Source organism: Gossypium hirsutum, chromosome D12, assembly GCF_007990345.1.
Source record: "Gossypium hirsutum isolate 1008001.06 chromosome D12, Gossypium_hirsutum_v2.1, whole genome shotgun sequence".
NCBI lineage: Eukaryota > Viridiplantae > Streptophyta > Magnoliopsida > Malvales > Malvaceae > Gossypium > Gossypium hirsutum.
This window is the reverse complement of record NC_053448.1, coordinates 34296494-34320126: the sequence shown is the minus strand read 5'-3', so window position 1 is coordinate 34320126 and position 23633 is coordinate 34296494. Positions and strand designations below refer to the sequence as shown.

Genomic DNA, 23633 nt, shown 5'->3' with positions numbered 1-23633 from the left:
TTGGTACTTTTTTGTCTGCTTCAAAATCTAGAATTACAAAGCCAGTAGGAAAGATAAACTTATCTACATGTGCCAATACGTCCTCGATTTTTCCTTTTGGATGTGCTAAGGATTGATCTGCTAGTTAAAGCGTAACTGTAGTTGGTCTAACTTCTCCTATCCCCAACTTCCTAAATATTGACATAAGCATCACATTGATACTTGCACCTAAGTCACATAATGCCTTACCACAATATGTTGCTCTAATGTTGCACGGTATGGTAAAACATCCAGGATCCTTCAATTTTGGGGGTAGTTTGTCTTGAAGATATGCATTGCGTTCCTTTGTCAGAGCTATCATCTCAAATTCTCCAAGTCTTTGTTTCTTAGACAAGATATCTTTCATGAACTTGACGTAGTTCGGCATTTGCTCAAGTGCTTCAACCAACGTGATGTTGATGTGAAGTTGATTGAGTACGTCAAGGAACTTCTTGAATTGAATATCCTGCTTCTATTTCTGAAGTCTTTGAGGGTAGGGTGTTGGTGGTTACTTTGTCGGGTTTTGCAGATTCTGGTTCTGGTGAAACTGGAATTCCAACACTTGGTTGAACTTCTTCTAAATCTTGAGCGTCAACGGGCTCTTTTTCAACTTCAAAAGTGTTGGGCTCTACTGTCTTTCCGCTCCTCAATGTCAACACTTTACAATGTTCCTTCCCCAAATTTTTCAGATTCTCCGTGTCACTAGGTAGAGCACCTTGTGGTCGGTTCCTGAGTTCAGTAGCAAGCTGACCCACTTAACTCTCCAAATTCCTTAGAGTGGTGTCTTCTTTCACCATGTATGCCTTCAATAGATTCTCTAAGCTATTGGATGGTTATGCTTGGGTTGGTTTCTGAACTTGTTGGGGGAAACTAAGCGGCTGAGTTGGTCTAGGTTGGGCGTAAGTGTTACTGGTTCCAGCCCCTTGGTTACTCTAGGAAAAATTCGGGTGATTTCGCCATGATGAGTTATAAAAGTTAGATTGAAGTCCTTACCTCCCTGGGTTTTGGTTTTGGTCACCCATGTAATATATGGATTCGGGGTTCGATGGACATTCTTCAAACAAATGTCCTTCCCCACAATAAACACAGGCTATATTCTCAAATTAGTTAGGTGGTTAGGCTGCAAAACTGTTAGACCCATTAGTGGTAAGATTCTTAACCATTGAGGATATTGAAGATACCTGAGATGTGAGTGAAGTGAGAGCGTCCAGTTCATATATTCCAGCGACTCGTCTTCCTGACGTTGCTCGTTTGGTTGGCCATTGATAATTGTTGCTGACAATCCTCTCAATAATTTTGTAAGCCTCATTATAAGACTTAGAAAGGAGAGCACCATTAGCAGAGGCATCCACTACCATCCTTGTGTGAGCGTTAAGACCATTATAGAATGTCTCAAGTTGAATGCAATGTGGGATTCCATGATAAGGGCACTTTCTTAATAACTTTTTGTACCTTTCCCATGCCTCATACAAGGACTCATCATCAATTTTTTAGAAGGCAATGATCTTATTCCTCAACTTGGCATTCTTGCTCGATTGGAAATACTTCATGAGGAATCTCTCGGCTAACTCTTGCCATGTAGAAATAGAGTTCCGTGGCAATGAGTTCAACCAGGCACGAGCTCTGTCCCTTAGCGAATATGGGAATAGCTTCAGTTGTAATGCATCTTCGGGTACTCCGGCTAACTTGAAAGAATTGCTCACTTCCATAAATAGTCTTAAGTGAAGATGAGGATCTTCAGTAGGCATTCCACTGAATTGGCCCACAGTCTGAAGCATCTGGAACATGACTGGCTTCAGCTCGAATTGTTGTGCCTCGATTTCGGGTCTCCTAATACCCAGATTAAGATCGATAAATACTGGTACGACATACTATCGTAAAGCTCTATCCCTATCATCAGCAATAAGGATAGATTTTGAGCAAGGTTTACTCCGTTTCCTTGATTCATATTCTCAAAGTTTATCTCTTCAGTCCTTCTCTGGTTCGCTTGTCTTCTTTGCTGTCGAAAGGTTCGTTCTATTTCAGTGTCCATAGGGAGTAAGTCAATAATCTGGTCAATACTCATAAACACTTGAAACAATCATAGAAAAATTAAGTAAATAAAGATTTAAATAGAAAAATAAATAAACCAAAATGTAAAAACAAATTCACAACTAATGCCTTTTTTTTAAAACAGTCCCCGGCAACGGCGCCAAAAACTTGAAACGATGAAAATGTGCAAGTGTACACATTCATAACAAGTAATAAAGTGACAAGTAAATGTCGAGTTATCGTACCCACAGGGACTGTAAAAAGGAATATTTATGAAATTAATGTTAAAACACTTTGGTGATGGGAAATATTTTGGTTTAAAGATGATTAAAAACTAAAGGTTAAAAACTAAGTAAAAAAATTTAAAAATAAAAAGGTTCTAATGCACGATTTCAAATAAGGTTTAATCAAGATGATATAATTGTGTTGGATTAATTACATTCCTTTAACTTAGAATTATTAAACTTATGTTTATACTGCTACGAACAAATTCACGGCAACTCGATAATTTACTAACCACTGCTCATACATACTTATTAAATTAATCAATCTCTTGAACATTTTTCAATGTCAATCCAAGCGATTAATCAATCTTCACAAGCATATAAATGATCAAGTGAGGTAACAGAGTATTTCTACCTTGAAACAGTTTAATCACAATAATCTTGCAAGTTATGCAAGACATATGTATCACCAAATACAATGCTAAATTAACTTCAGCTACCTTAGAAGAATAAACATGCACTGATTACGTATTGTGTCGATTAATTACAATTTCAATACGATTTAATAATTAATTCATTAGTTATCTAACAATTAATATTGCAAGAATAACTTAGGTATGATTTTACATAATCAAGCATCTTACCGAGGCCTATAACAGCATAAACACAATTTCAATAATTCAAGCAGGCAAGATATAATCAACCCAACACGAATTAAATTCAAGATAGATTGATTAAAATAACCAGTTCAATAGCATAAATATTCATAAACATGTTTGTCAAAACAACAACGAAATTTAAAGAGATAGGGAACAATAAGCAAATCTGGTGTTTCTCCGTAGCTTGACTGAGTTCTCCGTTCTTCGTTCTCCATTGTCCTCGGCTATCAAGGTGGCTTATGAAAACTTTAATTGCTGCTCAAAAACGGCTTATGATGACCTCTTTCCCAAGAGAAGAAATCGGCACTTGAACAAAAGGGAAATTGGGAAGGAAAAGTTGAGAGAAAGTGAGAGAGGAGAAGAGAGATTGAGAGTGTGAGGAATGAGTTCAATGATCAGCAAGAGGTGTCTTTTATAGCTAATTGTGGCTGCTAAAAATAGAAAATTCCATCAGCCAAAGAGACCCTCCTTGGCTGGCCACACACATGGCAAAGTTGAGAGATTCAACTTTGCTAAAAATAACCTGGGGCAAATGCATAAAGCCACATTTTTTGGAGGGTTTGAATGCAAGGTTGAAAGTTCATCAAGGGCTTATTTGCAAGCTTATTTACTCAGCTAAAATTCTGATTTGGGTCAGCATATGGACGGTTCTGGGCAGCCCAATTGGTGGCTGGTTTGGTTCACTAGATTCGATTCAACCAATGCGGTTCAACTTGACCCTTTTTTCCATAATTAATTTATAATAATTTATTTAGCCCAAATTAAATTGGGAATAATTTAAAATTAATTATATTATGAATTAACATACATTTTTGGATCATCTTAGGCTGGAAATAAATTTTCCTCGATGCTTTAAAATGCGTCTCAGCTTTATTCTTTGAGCATTCTTAGCCGAGCCAATTTTCCTCCTTTGTGCGAATCTGTTGAAAATAGTCAAAATTAATCAAAATTAACTATAAAATTAATTAAAATTCATCATGTTCATATTTTTAACATTATTTAATTATTTTTCGACAAGAATTTAACCGAAATAGCATGATTTTAAGTTAAAAGGGGCATGTAAAAACACATAAATTTTCGTGTTTCCAGTACTTCAATAGAAATTCTCAGTCATCTGATCCCAAGTTGTGATAGAACCCTATGGAAGTGAATTCAACCACTGTTTTTCCTTGCTCCTCAAAGAGAATGGAAACAACCATAAGCGTATGGCATCATCAGTAACACCATTAATCTTAAATGTGTTGTAAATCTCTAGAAAGTTAGCCAAATGAGTATTTAGATATTCATCTTGCAACCCACCAAACTGAACATATTGTTACACCATTTGAATTGTGTTTGACTTGATCTCAAAATTATTTGCAGCAACATTTAGTCTGACGATACTCAATTCAGCCATAATTAGAGTAGGCTTAGAATAATCATAAATAGTACGAGGCTTAGCCAAAAGTTGCTAATTTTTTTTTATTATCATCCATCTCCATGGTAATATCCTTTTCCTCATGATTGCCTATTAATATCTGTTGACCTTGCTATACTTCTCTAACCACTCTACGGTTTCTACGAGCAGTCTTTCAATTTCACTATCAAGCACTAACGGTTTCAACGGGTTTCCTTTAGTCATAAACCAAAAGAAACTATCAGAATAAAAAAATGAAAAATTATAATGTAGAAATAAATTAAAAATATTAAAATTAAAATAAAAAATGAATAAATTAATAGAATAAAGTTTTCCTAATAGTTTAGTCCTCGGCAACAGCGTTAAAAACTTGATGTCCACGAAACCAACTAAAAAGCTGACTAAGGCAAATGCATCTATCAATTACCATATAGCTACGGTGAGAAAAGATATCATTCCCACGATGACTAAAAGTACTAGTATTTACCACCTTTCTATTATTTAATCGAATAATTGGATCAATTGATTGATAATTAAAATTAAATAAATTAATTAAATATGAATACGACAATAAAATCATGAAGAAAATTAAATAATAACCAAGAAGCGTGACAATGCCCAGGAAATAATTCACCTAGATTTCATTTGTCACTATGAATCCAAATTACGCAATTTCTTCACTTAATATCTTGATCCGTCGAAACCCCTAAATTATGCCAATATCTCTCTTCAAGAATAAGAACAACTGACTCTAAGTTGATTAATTGAAATTTCTTTCTAATTAAAACCACTATTATCGCATTAACTCTATCTATGAATTCCCCTATTAGATTTGACTCTAATCTGATAGATTTATGTTGTACTATTTTTAGGATTGCATGCAACTCCACTCAACTACGCAAGATCTACTTTTAAATAGGGTCTACTCCTCCTCTGATTTAAGCACATCAAACATTGATCAATAATCTAGAAATATCAAACCAAGGGTTAAGCACACATAATTTAGAATAAGATCTAAGTATTAATTGCATAAAATAGAAATCAAATGATAGAATTCATCATAGGGTTCATCTCCCTATGTATTTAGGAAATTGGTCCATGCTAGCAAATAAAAACATCTGAAATACAATATAACCATAAGAAACAAAGAAACTCATAATAATATCAAAATAAATAAAAAAAAGGAATCTTCAATCTTGATGGAATTCTACTTAATAATTCACTTCAATGGCATTTTTTGAGATGTTTTCTTGAATATCCTCTTACGGCTCACTACTATCTTCATATTTTTTGCATATATATGTTTTAGAATGCCTAAAAAACCTAAAAATTGTGTTTTTCTACTAGTTTAGAGTGTAAATCGCAAAGTCAACACGGTCGTGTAGAATGGTCCAGCCTGTGTGGCTCCTATAACCTGTTCTAATTTTCTGATTTTCGCTCGTTTTCACTCCTTTTTCTCATAAATGCTCTCCTAAGTATAAAAAACATAAAGTTAAAGGATTATGAGCATAAAGTTCACCATTTACATCGAATAATCTCTCATAAACGCATTAAGAACGGAATTAAAACATGTTACTTTTAGCATTTATCAAAATACTTGATTGTAACTTCATTAAATTCACAGTTTTAATCATAAGTTTGAATACAATTTTATCCTTGAAATTTAAACATCCTGACATCACCCTATGACAGGCATAATACAGAACACTAGAAATCTCACGACAACAATTGTCCTTTGGCGTAGTCCAAACACTTCCTTTACTTCAACAACAGGCTTGAAAAGGAAAGGTAACTAGGTAAGTTCGAAACAACTTAGTCAGTTCCAAAAGAAAATATTACAATAGTCATTAACAATTCAAGTAATTTCTTTGAACTCAAACACAACCACACAGTTCGCAAGTTGGTGAGTACCAATCACAAACATACTATACGCCAGTTTACTATTGCTTTGGCGTATTCATTACACCCATTTGACCATATCGATAACCCTTTTCATGTTAGCCACATACACAGGTCCTTTTTCGTAGTCATTTCTTTCACTTTATTCATATTCCTTGGTCATGATTTGCCAATCTAGTTTGCAACATACTCTTGTCCTACCAGCGGCTACATGACCATTTACATGTATTGCGATCTGCCAGTTTAATACTTAACCCATTGAAGGCATCACCATGGCAACATAATAACAAGAATCGGTAAACATGCAAATAATTTCCAGCAGGAAGTTTTCTTTTTGTCCAGTATTTCAGATGAAAAACTATAATGAATAGGTTTTATGACTACCTCTTCATATTTGGTAAAACTTAAAGAAAGATTTAAGAGTTTACCAACAAATAGATTAAAAAAGATAACTTTTATAAGCTTAACGATTAGTTTCTTTGAAAACAATGAAGAACGCCTCGGAGTTTTCTTTAATGATAATGAAGCTGAGCATAGAAGCTAAAAATAAAAGTCTTCTCTCAACTATTGGGTTGTCCTAGTTGTAGTATCTCGTTTTTAGTGGTGTCAAAAATAGTGTTTTGGGATCACAATTCTAAAAAATTTTCAATAAATATTATTAATTTAATATTTACGAGTATTTATTAAAGTCATACTAAATTTTGGTTAAGAAATTTTAACGTTTAAATAGTTAATTAAGTAAAAAAGACTAAATTGTAAAAGATACAAAAGTTAAATCCTATTAGATAAAGGTGATAAATAGTTAATTTTATAAATTCATAAGGTTTTATTTGGAAATTATACTAAAATCAAATGGGATACACGGTTAGTGCCTTAATTTGTCTAATTTATATGTTATAACTAATAAATAAAATAAGGTTAAGTTAAAATATAATAAATAAAAGCAAACATTTCAATTTTTTATGTTCTTCTTCCCCATAACCGAATGCCACCATTGTTGATGACAAAGAGGTTCGACCAAGCTCTCTCCTTTGCATGTTTATGTATTTAAGGTTCATTTTTAATGATTTTTATGTTTTTGTGATCATTTTAGCTTAATCTAGCTAACCCAGGGGTCAATTTATAAAATTTTTAAAATTTTAGGGACTTACCATGAATGAATTGGGTGTGTTTGTAAACTTAATTGATAGAATATTAAGCTTGGTTGATAAATAAGCTTATTTTGTTAAGTGATTTTTAGTGATTTTAATGTTTAGGGACCCATTTGTGAAAATAGTAAAATTTCATGTAAAATGGTGAAGTGGTGATAAATATGGGCTGGTTAGAAGCCCTAAGGAATCTGGCTAGCCTGTTAGGTAGCTAAAAATGGTAAATTTGCAAGTTTCAGGTTTAGGGGCTAAATTGCATAAAGGTTAAAACATTGGGGGTTAATTTTGTAAATTCATATTGATAAGGGTTGTAGGTTTGAGTTAATTATCTTAATCTATTTGAATGAAAATTATTATCTAGACCAAGAAATGAACCAATCAGATTTAAATCGAGGAAAAGCTAAAGTTTTAGACTAGTTGTCGGCTTTGTTTGTCGCAACTGTTTTAGTCTAGGTAAGTTCGTATAAGGATTAAATTTATACTTGATGTTTTGAATGAAATGTTAATAAATATTATACTATGTATAGTGTAGATTGAGAGTTGTATGTTTGAAGAATGTGCATTTCATGGAAGTATATATTTAAATTGTATAATGGAATGCAATTAAAGAATTTGGATATGTACAATGGACCTGGTTGAACCTCTTGAATACTTACAAATGACATGTCATTAGGGGTTATTTACAGTTTTGGGTCTTGGTCTCAGATGTCCTACTGATAGCTGAGATCTTGCATTTGTTACGGATTCTCCACAGCTAGTTTGAGCAACATTGTGTAGCTTAACATCTCGGCCCATAGCTCGTGTGAGTAGGCCCATTTCACAACTTATGTAAGCATATATGATTACATGTTACATTCACAGCTTGTGTGAACATTTCCCGAGTATCCGATGTTATGTCATTTGGTTTAACTGGTGACTAAAGCTGAAAACGAATATGAAATGGAAAAATTTGATTTGAGTACTTAAAGTGAAAAGAGTGTTTATTAAGTATATGATAGAAGAAATATGTATTTTAAATGCTTATTATGAGATGTTCCTTGTTTTGGTTGGATTTATATGTTCTTTTATAGACCTACTAACCTTGTGAAGTGGTTTGTATAGGAAAGAAAAGTATGCTCATGATCTAATGAAATTATGCTTGAATGGTTTACAAATAATATGTTCGGTAACTTTAAGTTTTCATTATACAAGTTTACTAAGCTAATTGCTTATGATATTTGTTTCTTTCTCTTTTCTGTAGATCATCGAAAAGCTCGATCTGCCGAAATGTCATCGGAGCACATTCGCACAATCCGTCCCTCATTTTGGTAAATTTTGGTTATTATGTTGATGGTTATAAATGGCATGTAACAAGTTTTTTATGCTATTTTGTTAATATGGTGTGGTTTGAACTTACTTATAGCCTACTTGTAAATATGGTTTTGGTTTGGCTTGTAAATGTCTATGTTTATGTGTTATATGGAAATTATGGTTATGCCTTTTCAAAGTAGGTAAATTATGGTGAAATGGAACGGGATTGAAATGGTTATTTGGCATGTTTGGTATATGTTTAAGGTGTGAACTAATAACATTGAGTTTGGATTGTTTTGCTGTATGAATTATGGTGCCAAATAATGACATATTGATTAGGCACATAGGTTGAATGGTTTGGCATGTTTTAGGCATGTGTGAATGTGTTTTAACCATGTTAAAATGATTGGAAAAATTTTGGATTTGTGTCCAAATAAGGGTTGTTGAATTGGTTTGCATTAGGGGTCATTTTTTAAGCACACGACCTGGGACTCGGGCTGTCACACGGTCGTGTGCCACAACACACAGTCACACCAAATGGTTGTGTGTCATTTTAATTTTAGGTGCAAGTTGGTCCACATAGTCATAAAAAGTTACATGGCCTAGTGACATGACCGTGTAACCTTACTTCGAATGCATACACAGTATGGCACATGACCTGCAACATGGTCGTGTGACCCTATTTTGAATACTCACATGGGCAAGCACACGGGCTGGGACACGGCCATGTGTCCCATATTTCAAATTGTACACAGTTGTCTACACAGCCTGGGATACCTCACACAACCTAGCCACGCGGCCGTCTAACCCCTATTTCCAAAATTTTCCAATTCTTCTAAAATTTTCCGTTTTGATTCAAATTTGTCCTTTAATATTTCCAAACTATTTTTAAGCCCATATTGGCTCAGTTTATGGTTTGTAAAACCATGCTATTTATTTCCTATGTTGGATGACAAAACCATGCTAAATGGGTCATCAAGGTGTTACTTTGACCTTGTAAAAAAAAGATGATACATGATGGACAAGTCTGACAAGCTTAATAGGTCATGAAATCGTCCAACAAGGGAGAGTCAAGCCCAAATTCGGCACAAGCATGTTGGCTACCCAAAAATCTCTTTTGGGACAATTATTTAAAGGTCCTTACATTTGGAGAATCATTGGAAATCAGCACACAAAGATTTCTCTTGAAATCACCCAACCCATGCCTAAATTTAGCTTGATTCTATGCTCAAATCAAGCAACCACCATCCACCTACTTCCACTATCTATGGCCGGCCAAGAAATAGAGAAAATGGAGGGATCCCAATCCTGTTTTTAGTAAACTCTACCATTTACTTCAAGTATAAATACCCCTACTCATTCCTCATCCCTCATTCATTCATTCCTTAATCATCCCTACATCCCTCATTCAACTATTTTCTCATTTCCTCTCTTCATTCCCACGCATAGCATCCCATTTCCCTTAGCCAACAAAACCTTGAGAAGATAATCTCTTGGCTGGCCACCATGATGAGCCATTAGCAAAAGACCAACACAAGGATTGTAGGGCAGCATCTTTGATCAGAGTTCACGAGGTTGTTGATTCGACAGAGTTTATTCTTCCTTTACTTTGTTATTTTGATTTTAATCATGTTTATCAATGTGCTTTACTATCTTGTCATCAACAATGGTAGGTTAAATCTGTTTAGCTAGGATTAGTGCATTGATTCAATAATTTTGTTTAAATCATGTTTATAGTTTTTGTGCCTTAGTCAATCATGTTTTCAATTAAACTCAAGTATGTATTTCATTCATACATGATTAGATGCATTAGAATTGGATGAACGATCCTGACCAGACGATGACTAATGGATGCAATAATTGAAATGTGCATGCTTAATTTACATCCTAACCATAATAACTTTAACAAGCTCTATTATCTTGCATAGTTTTTAGGTTTATGTGATTAAATTGTTCCAAACCTGACCCATTCCTGTTACTTCACATGAATCCTAAGAAACCCTTAGTTTAATATGATCAGTAAAATGCATGTTTTACTAAGTAAAAGATTCTGAAAGGACTTAATTCAGTTTCAAAACTTATGAAAGATCAAGTTGCCATGGAATATTTTCTGAACACTTTTAAACATGAGGAAAATGAACTAAGTTGAAAGATGTAATTATCCTAGCCTATTCATGTTATTGATTGTTGAATTTTTTCTTTGCTGCTAAATTCATTTCATACTTGGCATTTACATTAAATTGCATTAGGTATCATCTTGCATTTAGATAATTTAACTTAGCTTAATCATCGTCACTCAAAATATTGTGTTTTTATCACCAGATTGTTAACTCTAATTTTATAATTAATTGATTAACATACACAGTCCCTGTGGAGACGATAACTCTTTTACTTACTTATTACTTGATAATGACTGTGTACACTTGCACAAACCGAGCATTACTCTCACTAATCGTACAAGCACGAGAGTGTTAACGTACTCACATGAATCTTCTCATGCCACTGTTAAATGTTCAAGCTTGCTCCTTAACTTTACTACCTTACTTTCTTTCCCTTTTTATATTTCTAAGATACTTATCAGCCACCCCACATTTATCAGCCAACCTAAACTTAACTAGAAGACAATCTTTTTACAACATTAGGGACTAAGACATAACAAACGTATCATGCATATAGGGCCATCTGACACATCTTCTATTTTTAGAGGATCGACTAAATTGTGCTCTCATACCACTAAATTTGTAACACCCTTTACCCGACCCAGTTGCTGGGTCCGGGCTCTGAATGCTACAATCAAACTAACGCAGTTAATTGTATTTCTAATATTCAATCTTACTCAATTTATTTAAAATTTTTCTCTTATAAAATTTTATTTTCAAAACTTAACTATGAAACACATTATAAAAATAAACAATAAATAAGACTTCTTATTACACAAATAGCCAAATAACTAGAACAAGGTTCTTATGATCATTTTGTTTTACTGGATAATTATATATCCTATAACTCACGAACTTGAATTTAACTACACTTATTCTAACCCTAAGGCATAGCCTAATAGGGCGCCCCTCTATATGCATGACACTGCATCAATGGCTTCCACTAAGACATAGCGAGGTCTGGCTTGGTCCTTTTCTAATAGCCCGTTTTTAGTGAAATCTGAACAGTGGTTTCAGGAACACAAATCTAAAGTCAAAAATTTATTTTATTATTATTTTATTTCCTATAGTATGACAGTAATACCGTATAAAAATTTCGTTAAGAAATTTTACCATTTACATGGTCAATCTGATAAAAATGACTAAATCGCGTAAAGTGCAAAGGTTGAGTTCTAATAGCTAAATGTATTAAAAATCTATAGAACTTTAAAGTGGATGTCCTTATATTGTAATTATACCATAAATGTGTTAGTGGAATATGATGGCTTGGCATATTTTGTAATTACTAATGAGTTTAAAAGTTATAATTGTAAATAGGTAATTAATGATAAAAACAAATGAAATAAAAATCAGTCATCATCTTCCATTATTAATGTTCAACTGAATTACACAAGAGAAAGAAGCCATTGTTAAGCTTGACATTCGACCATTCTTATTTCTTTGATTATGTATGTATTTTTAATCTGTTTTTAATGATTTTTATGTTTCCGGGATCATTGTAGCTTAATTTATCTAGCTTGGGGACTAATTTGTAAAATGGTAAAACTATTAGGGTTTTTCCATTGATGCATGTACATGAGTCTTGAAGTTTGATGATAGAAAATGGATATTTTTCGTTAGATAAACAACTTTTGTAAAGAGATTTTTGTTAAAATTGTTAATTAGGGACTAAATTAAAAAATAAAAAAGTATTACATGGTGAAATTGTGAAATAAATAAAATATAGGACATGCTAGGTACCTAATTGATATTTGTCCATAGTGGGTTATGGTGAAATTGTGTGAATTTTTATTTTTATGAGCTAGGGACTAAATTGCAAAGAAATTAAAAGTATAGTGGCAAAATAGTAATTTTGAAAAAATATGTTTTTGAGTTAAATTGAATAAATGATATGTCGAATTGAGTTAAATTTATCCGTATAGATCCAGTTAGACCTCGTACGGAGTTAGATCGAGGCAAAAAGAAAGTCTCGGATTAATCGCCTTCGTATCTACGAATACTTGTCAAGGTAAGTTCGTGTGATTAAATTGCGTTTATATGTTTTATATTGAATTAATTATGAATTGTGAATTGTTATAAGTTTACATGGTTGCATATCCAATGAAGTTCGACAAATATCGAGCCCCGTTTGAACCTTAGTAATTCGTAGGATACAAATGATATGTCATTAGGGTTACATGATTTGGCTGAGGTACTGCATATGTTGCGGATACTCCATAATTCGTGAGAGCACATCGATTTATAGCTCGTGAGAGCATATCGATTTACAGCTTGTGAAAGCATACTGATTCACAGCTCGTGTGAGCATACATGTATAGGATTTGACTAATTATAGCTCAGCACACTATGGGTGAGTGATCTCGGGTATCCAACAATTTTCTAAATGGTTCAACGGGAAATGTTCTGATATGAAATAATATGAGTTGAATACGAACTATTACAGGTATACACATGAAATACATGGAAATGATGTTACATGATATTTATAGATATATGAAATGAATGATTCATGTATATGGAACTTGATTAATTGTTGAGCTTATCCATGATTATTGGTTCATATATGTATACATGGCTAATATGGTTGGTGTATATGTGCTTAGGCATTTGGTCAAAACGTGTTGGGATTTGCTTTGTTACTTACTTATTACTTGATAAAATGGTAAGTTACATTCTAAGTTATACGAACTTACTAAGCTTAAATACTTACTCTGTGTTATTTTCCGTGTTTTATAGTGAATCAGAAGCTCATTCAGTTTGGAAGCTTGTAGGAGCTCTATCACACTATCCATCGGCCCTTTTGGTACTTTCGAATGTTTAATTTTGGTTATGATGGCATGTATAGATTTTTTGGCTAATGTTGGCCTATATCTTTGGTTGTGAATATGGCCATTTAGTTTGGCTTGTGTTTTGGTACTTGATGATGTTATGAGCTTAGTTTTGACATGTAAATATTAGCCTTAATATGGTTGATAAAGTGCTTAATATGTTTGAATGATGAAAGAGGAAATAATAGTTGAATGTGCATATTATTTATGTCTTATAACTTGTTGTGAATTGGTATTTTGATATAGAAGACATATATGTATGTTAAGGATAGTAATTGAGTGGTTATTTGGTACCATTTGGCATGCTTCGGTAAGGTAACCAAATGTCATGTATTGATACTAATGTGCCTATAAGTTATTTGAGTATTTTGGACAAATAGAGTGCATGATTGAACATATTTACATGTTGTCATTTGATGTGCCTAAGGGCATACTGGTTCTATAAAACTTTACCATATGTATATATCTTGTTTATGCTTGATTTGGATGCCTTATTATGGCTTGGTTATATATGCAAAGTTGGTTATAGGTACATGACAAATTGGGTGAGAAAAATGGCTTGTAAAATGGCCTATTTTCATCCACACGGCAGAGACACGAGTTTGTGTCTCAGCCGTGTATGACACACGTCCAGGTAACACAACTATATGTCCACTATAGCTTTTAAAGGGTTGCAAGTCAGGTTGTTACACGGCTTGGCACACGAGCGTGTGAGGTTATTTTGAATAGTACATGGCCTAACACACGGGCATGTGGCTTGGCTGTGTGACCAAGTCAGTGAGTTACAAGGGTACGGACACGGGCTGGGACACGGCCGTGTGTCCATACTTCGAATGCCCACATGGCCTGGCCACACGGCCATGTGACCCCTGCAGTGTTTAAAAATTTCAATGTTTTCTAAAAAATTCTCTGAGTTTCCTATTTAGTCTCGACTTGTTTCTAATGCATATTTTGGGCCTCGAGGGCTCGTATAAGGGACAATATTTATGTTTTAAATTTGTTTTAATATGTTCATTGATATGATATGAAATTTTTGAAATTTTTGTCCGTTAGAATTGTAAACTCTGGTAATGCTCTGTAACCCTGTTTCGGCGACAGATACGGGTTAGGGGTGTTACAGTTTTTGGTATCAAAGCTATGGTTTTATCGATTCTTGGACTAAACGTATCATGTACGAGTCTAGCTATATATGCCATTATATAACCTGTGATAGTGTGATATCTCCTGATCGTTTTAAAACCTATTTTCATATAGTAATGACATCCAACCGAGCTGACTCCAATGAGGTAGAGAGTAACGCTGAAGCCTTCATTCACAGAGTAGCATCGAGCGGTGGAAAGCCCGTATCTGAGGGCCAGGGAGGAGAGGCAAAGGAAGCCTTCTTCCAAATGATGAACGAATGGTTTATCGAATTCATAGGAACGAACTCGATTGCTCAACGTCCTCCACCCTCTCCTGCTCACCAACCGGTTCCCGTTATTCCTCAAGGTATGGAACCAATCCGAGTTAGTTAGCCACCTGTTCATAAGATATGCAAGTACGGGGCTGAATAATTTCGAGCTACTGCTGAAGATGATCCCGAGAGAGCTGAATTCTGGTTAGATAATACAATCAGGGTTTTTGATGAGCTATCTTGTTCACCGGCTGAATGTGTTAAATGTACAGTATCTTTATCAAAAGATTCAGCTTACCAGTGGTAGAACATGTTAATTTCTGTTGTACCGAGAGAGTGAATCACCTGGGAATTCTTCCAAACTAAATTCCAAAAGAAATATATTAGTCAGAGGTTTCAGAATAAAAAACGTAAAGAATTTCTTGAACTCAAACAAGATTGTATGTCTGTATCAGAGTATGAGCAGGAATTTGTTAGACTGGGTAAATATGCTCGTAAATGTATTCTAATCAAGACTGCTATGTGTAAAAGATTTGAAGAAGGATTAAATAAGGACATTAAGCTTCTAGTTGGAATTCTTGAGCTGAAAGAATTTGTTGTATTGGTTGATCGAGCACATAAAGATGAAGAGCTGAGTAAAGAGAAAAGACGTGCTGATTTTGAAGCTAGAGACTCGAGAAAGAGATCGATTGGGAAGTCATATAAATCAGTATCAAAGAAATCGAAAGAATATCACAATCTTTCTACAGCTTCTGTAGGTTATTCTAGTAGAGATAGAAGTACTCGATGCTTCAGCCCAAAACCGCAAGCTACATCTGTAGCAAGTGTGGGTAGTGTCAGAGATGTTTGGCCCGAGTGCAAGCACTGTAAGAAACCACATTATGGTGAGTGTCGATTAAAGAACGGAGCGTGTTTTAGGTGTGGTTCCTTAAACCGCTATCTGAGAGATTGTCCACAAAAATCTGAGGAAGAGAAAGCTCAGACCGCGAGGCTAAGCAATACTACTGCGAGAGGTAGACCACCTCATAATTCCAAAAATGTGAGTGGTATCCGTGGTGTTACTAAAGATTCTGCCGTGAGATCTGAGGCATGAGCACCAGCTAGGGCTTATGCTATTCGCGCACGAGAGGATGTTTCTACTCCAGATGTTATTACCGGTACTTTCTTTATCTTTAATACTGATATTACTGCTTTCACTGATCCAGGATCCACTCATTCATATATGTGCACGAATTTAGTGTCTAGTAAGAATTTACCTATTGAGTCCACTAAATTCGTGGTTAAAGTGTCGAACCCCTTAGGTCAATATGTGCTAGTTGATAAAGCATGTAAAGATTGTCCTTTGATGACTCGGGGTTATAGTTTTTTGGCTGATTTGATGCTATTACCGTTTGTTGAATTTGATGTGATTATGAGCATGGATTGGCTAACTCTACACGATGCTGTTGTAAACTGTAGACGAAAGCTTATTGTATTAAAATGTCAGAATAGTGAGACACTTCATATTGAATCTGATAGTTCTAGTGGGTTGCCTATTGTTATATTAGTTATGTCAAAGCAGAAATATGTGAGAAAAGGTTGCAATGTTTACCTTGATTATGTGCTGGACACTAAAGTATCTGAACTGAAACTTGAATCAGTGCAAGTGGTTTGTGAATATCTTAATGTGTTTCCAGAAGAGTTACCTAGATTACCGCCGATTAGAGAGGTTGAGTTTGCTATTGAATTAGTACAAGGGATGTCAACAATATCGATAGCACCTTAGAAAAGGTCCCTTACCGAATTGAAAGAGTTGAAAGCACAGTTGCAAGAGTTAATAGTTAGGGGTTTTACTCAACCCAGTTTTTCACCTTGGGGTGCACAGGTTCTGTTCGTTAAGAAAAAGGATGGATCGATGAGATTGTGTATTGACTACTGTCAGCTCAACAAAGTTACAATTAAGAATAAATGCCCATTGCCTCGAATTGATGATCTGTTTCATCGGTTGAATGGTGCCACAGTATTTTCGAAGATTGATCTTTATTCTGGCTACTATCAGCTATGAGTGAAAGATTCGGATATGTCGAAAACTGCATTCAGAACCAGGTACGGATACTATGAATTTCTTGTGATGTCGTTTGGTTTAACTAATGCACCTGCAGTTTTTATGGATTTGATGAACAGAATCTCCAGACCGTATTTAGACAGATTTGTTGTGGTGTTTATTGATAACACTTTGATATATTCCCGAGATGAGTCTGAACATGCCAAGCATTTGAGAATTGTGTTGCAAACTCTGCGTGATAAAAAACTGTTTGCCAAATTTACCAAATGTGAGTTTTGGATCCAAGAAGTTAGTTTTCTGGTACATATAGTATCGACTGAAGGCATCAGAGTTGATCCGAGTAAAATTTCAGCAGTTGTTAATTGGAAACCACTAAGAAATGTATCTGAAGTTAGAAGTTTTCTAGGATTAGCCGGTTATTACTGAAGATTCGTCAAAGGGTTCTCGATGATAGCTACACCGATGATGTGACTATTACAGAAAGATGTGAAATTTGAAAGGTTTGAGAAATGTCAGCAAACTTTCGATCAGTTGAAAGAACTATTGACTGAGGCACCAATTTTGGTTCAGCTTGAATCGGGTAAAGAATTCGTGATTTTCAATGATGCATCTTTAAATGGTTTACGTTGTGTTTTGATGTAGGAAGGCAAACTAATAGCTTATGCTTCCAGACAGTTAAAGCCGCATGAAAAGAATTACCCGACACATGACCTAGAGTTGGCAACTATCATGTTTGCGTTGAAAATTTGGCGACATCATTTGTTCTGTGAAAAATGTCATATATTTACCGATCACAAGAGTTTGAAGTATCTAATGTCACAGAAAGATTTGAACCTGAGGCATCATAAATGGCTCGAACTGTTAAAATATTATGAGTTGATAATTGATTATCATCTGGGAAAAACAAATGTAGTTGCTAACGATCTGAGTAGAAAGTCTTTATTTTCTCTGCGAGCGATGAATATGCGACTGACATTATCTAACGATGGTTCAATCTTTGTAGATTTGAAAGCTAGATTGATGTTTTTACAGTAGATCTGCGAAGCTCAGAAATGTGATGACGAGTTGTTAGCTAAACGGGCACAATGTGAGTCAACTTCAGATTTAGAATTTTAGATAGGATCCGATGATTGCTTATTGTTCAGAGATAGAGTTTGTGTACCGAAGAATCCAGAGCTTATTCGGAGAATCTTGCACGAAGCTCATAGTGGTAGCTTATTTGTTCATCTGGGAAGTAATAAGATGTATGGTGACTTGAAACAGATGTAGTGGTGGCCGGGAATGATACACGAGATTTTTGACATTGTATCGAGATGTTTAGTATGTTAGAAAGTTAAAGTTGAACATCAGGTACCTTCTGGATTATTACAGCCAGTGATGATACCGGAGTGGAAATAGGATTGAGTTACTATGGATTTTGTATCGGGTTTACCCCTATCTCTGAAGATATGCTTCGTTGCTGTGTATAATAACTGGGAGAAATATTTACCGTTGGTTGAATTCACGTATAATAACAGTTTTGATTTGAGCATAAAAATGGCACCGTATGAGGCTCTGTATGGTCGTAAATGTCGAACTCCATTATACTGGACTGAGCTCAGTGAGAAAAAGATACACGAGGTTGATTTGATTCGTGAGATTAAAGAAAAAGTAAAAGTGATCCGAGATAGTTTGAAAGCAGCTTCAGATTGTCAGAAATCGTATGCGGATCTTAAATGAAAAGACATAGAATTCCAAGTTAGCGATAGAGTATTCTAAAAACTATCGCCCTGGAAGAAAATTCTTAGGTTTGGTCGCAAAATAAAGTTAAGTCCTCGATTTATCGGGCCGTATGAGATTATTGAAAGAATCAGACCTATTGCGTATTGATCACTCTACTGTCAAAACTAGAAAAGATTTGTAATATCTTTCACATGCCTATGTTACGATGGAACCAATCTGATCGTTCACATGCTATCTCCCCGACGGATGTTGAGATTTAGCCTGATATGTCCTACAATGAACAACCAATCAGAATTCTGGCACGAGAGGTGAAAGAATTGAGAAACAAGAACATAGCTTTAGTAAAAGTTCTCTGGCAGCGACACGGAATAAAAGAAGCCACCTAGGAACCCAAGGAAGCTATGAGAAAGCAATATCCGAACCTCTTTTCTGGTAAGATTTTCAGGGATAAGAATCCCTTTAGGGGGAGAGTTGTAAGAGCCTATTTTTTGTGAAATCAGAACAGTCGTTTCGGGACCACAAATTCGAAGTAGAAAATTTTATTTTATTATTATTTTATTGCCTACAATATGATAGTAAAACCGTATAAAAATTACTTTAAGAAATTTTACCATTTACATGCTCAATCTGTGTTTTCTATTTCATCTGGAACATTCAATTACTTAATGCCTATTTACAGTGTAATATATAGAACTTAGTAGTCTAATAATCAAAGATTTAAAATCATCTACTATCATGCAAAATTTATAGTAAATACAATAAACCTATACGCATGTGTCTAACCAATTACTTGTATTTCTACTAGCTCAAGCACACGATTGACCTAAAAAATTAAAAAATATAGAAATTAAAACAAATTTTCTATGTCCCCATCCCCACACACAAACACTTTAGATACCACATTTTCCTCAATGTGTAACCCTATAAACAGAAGGAAAAAAGTTACATGATTGATCATGGTAGTTCCATAATCTATTGGTGGGTGCTCTATTCAATTTGTCGTTGAAAGCTCTAAATTGATGTGTTTATTTCGTGTGGAGTTCCTACACAGAAAATTTAGAACACAAAAATAAATAACAATCTACTGTTAAAATAATAAAATTATCCTAAAATAAATTACAACCCTTTAAAAAGAAAGACCTCGTAGCTCAATCATCTTCCTCCTCCTCAAAATATATCCCCTCCTTCATCTTCTCCTTCCTCACTCTCGCACTCTTCCTCTTCATCACTTTCTTGTTTCTCTTCTTCTTGCTTAGGATGCATTGGGCTGATCATATTATAAACAATATATCACACTGATCTTCCTTATTTCACTCTATTTTTACAAAAACCGTCATAATGTATCTACTTCACCCTCAACACGTATGGTCAGACGTCTATAGTCGTGCGATTCAGGACCAAGGAAAATGGTAAATACAAATTAACATTTTTGGATTGGGTTTTGTATGAAGGTTCATCAATAACTATTTTCTGGCTCAAATATAGGTACTAAGGGTGAATAAATAAAGTTAGCTTTTTGGCTCTGGGTGTATACCAAACAATACCTTACGCCATCCCTAGGTATCCCATTATTCACAAATTTAATCAACCAAACAATCACAAATTGAACAATTTATCCTACAAAGTAGCATACTCGTTTTCATCTGGTACGTTAAATTGCTTAATGCCTCTTTATGGTGTAATATATAGAACTTAGTAGTCTAAAAATCAAAAATTTAAAATCATCTACTATCATGAAAAATTTATAGTAAAAACAACCAACCTATATACAAGTTTAATCAACCAAACAATCACGAATTCAACAATTTATCATACATAGTAGCATGCTCGTTTCCCTGTGTTTTCTATTTCATCTGGTACGTTCAATTGCTTAATGACTACTTATAGTGTAATAAATAGAACTTTGTAGTCTAATAATCAAAATTTTAAAATCATCTACTATCATGCAAAATTTATAGTAAATACAATAAACCTATATACATGTTCCTATCCAATTACTTGTATTTCTACAAGCTCAAGCACACGATAGACCATAAAAATTAAAATAAAAGCATAAAAACTAAAACAAATTTTCTATGTTACCCCCACCACACACACACACACTTTAGATAACACATTGTCCTCAATGTGTAACCTTAAAAATCTAAGCAAAAACGTTACATGATTGATCATGGTAGTTCCATAATCGATTGGTGGGTGCTCTATTCAATTTGTCGTTGAAAGCTCTAAATTGATGTGTTTATTTCGTGTGGAGTTCCTACACAGAAAATTTAGAACACAAAAGTAAATAACAATCTACTGTTAAAATAATAAAATTATCCTAAAATAAATTACAACCCTTTAAAAAGAAAGACCTCGTAGCTCAATCATCTTCCTCCTCCTCAAAATATATCCCTTCCTTCCTCTTCTCCTTTCACACTCCCGCACTCTTCCTCTTCATCACTTTCTTGCTTCTCTTCTTCTTGCTTAGGATGCATTGGGCCGATCATATTTTAAATAATATATCACACTGATCTTCCTTATTTCACTCTATTTTTACAAAAATTGTCGTAATGTATCTACTTCACCCTCAACACGTATGGCCAGACGTCTATAGTCGTGCAATCCAGGACAAAGGAAAATGATAAATGCAAATTCACATTTTTGGATTGGGTTTTGTATGAAGGTTCATCAACAACTATTTTCTGGCTCAAATATCTTTTTGGCTCTAGGTGTGTACCAAACAATACCTTATGCCATCCTAGGTATCCCATTATTCACAAATTTAATCAACCAAACAATCACAAATTTAACAATTTATCATACATAGTAGCATGCTCGTTTTCCTGTATTTTATATTTCATCTGGTACGTTCAATTGCTTAATGCCTCTTTATAGTGTAATATACAGAGCTTAGTAGTCTGAAAATAAAAAATTTATAATCATCTACTATCATGAAAAAAATTTTAGTAAATACAATCAACCTATATAATAAACCAAACAATCACGAATTCAACAATTTATCATACATAGTAGCATGCTCGTTTCCCTGTATTTTCTATTTCATCTGGTACGTTCAATTGTTTAATGCCTATTTATAATGTAATATATAGATAAGGAAAAAAGATAAGGAAAAAAGTTACATGATTAATCATGGTAGTTCCATAATCTATTGGTGGGTGCTCTATTCAATTTGTCGTTGAAAGCTCTAAATTGTTGTGTTTATTTTGTGTGTAGTTCCTACACAGAAATCTTAAAACACAAAAACAAATAACAATCTACTGTTAAAATAATAAAATTATCATTAAATACATTACAGTCCTTTAAAAAGAAAGAACCCCTAGCTCAATCATCTTCCTCCTCCTCAAAATATATCCCCTCTCCTTCCTCTTCTCCTTCCTCACTCTCGCACTCCTCCCCTTCATCACTTTCTTGTTCCTCTTCTTCTTACTCAGGATGCACTGGGCCAATCATATTATAATCACTATATCACACTGATCCTTCTTATTTCACTCTATTTTTACAAAACCGTCATAAAGTATCTACTTAACCCTCAACACATATGGCCAAACGTCTATAGTCGTGTGATTCAGGACAAAGGAAAAAGGTAAAAACAAATTAACAGTTTTGGATCAGGTTTTTTACGAAGGTTCATCAACAAATATTTTCAGGCTCAAATATAGGTACTAAGGATGAATAAATAGACTTACCTTTTTGGCTCTAAGTGTATACCAAACAATACCTTACGTCATCCCTAGGTATCTCATTATTCAAAAATTTAATCATCCAAACAATTACAAATTCAACAATTTATCATAAATAGTAGCATGCTTGTTTCCCTATATTTTCTATTTCATCTGGTACGTTCAATTGCTTAATGCCTCTTTATAGTGTAATATATAAAACTTTGTAGTCTGAAAATCAAAATTTTAAAATCATCTACTACCATGGAAAAATTTATAGTAAATACAATCAACCTATATACAAGTTTAATCAACTAAAGAATCACGAATTCAACAATTTATCATACTTAGTAGCATGCTCGTTTCCCATTATTTTCTATTTCATCTGGTACGTACAATTGTTTAATGCCTATTTATAATGTAATATGTAGAACTTAGTAGTCTAATAATAAAAAATGTAAAATCATCTACTATCATGCAAAATTTATAGTAAATACAATCAACCTATATACAAGATTAATCAACCAAACAATCACGAATTCAACAATTTATCATACATAATAGCATGCTTGTTTCCAAGTATTTTCTATTTCATTTGGTACGTTCAATTGCTTAATGGCTATTTATAGTGTAATATATAGAACTTTGTAGTCTAATAATAAAAAATTTAAAGTCATCTACTATCATGTAAAATTTATAGTAAATACAATCAACCTATATACATGTTCTTAACCAATTACTTGTATTTCTACAAGCTCAAGCACACGATTAACCTTATAATTTAAAAGCATAAAAATTCAAACAAATTTTCTATGTTACCCTTCCCCCACACACACTTTAGATAACACATTTTCCTCAATGTGTAACCCTAAAAAGATAAGGAAAAAAGTTACATGATTGATCATGGTAGTTCCATAATCTATTGGTGGGTGCTCTATTCAATTTGTCGTTGAAAGCTCTAAATTGTTGTGTTTATTTTGTGTGTAGTTCCTACACAGAAATCTTAAAACACAAAAACAAATAACAATCTACTGTTAAAATAATAAAATTATCCTTAAATACATTACAGTACTTTAAAAAGAAAGAACCCCTAGCTCAATCATCTTCCTCCTCCTCAAAATATATCCCCTCTCCTTCCTCTTCTCCTTCCTCACTCTCGC

At 34.0% G+C, this 23633-nt stretch overlaps 1 non-coding gene across 1 annotated transcript; it reads left to right on the top strand.

Annotated features, from left to right (window-relative positions):
• The first annotated feature begins 1431 nt into the window (after positions 1–1431).
• Positions 1432–1538, top strand: LOC121224779 (small nucleolar RNA R71). Its single transcript, XR_005922524.1, has one exon. It is a non-coding gene; the product is annotated as a small nucleolar RNA R71 (small nucleolar RNA).
• Positions 1539–23633: the final 22095 nt, after the last annotated feature.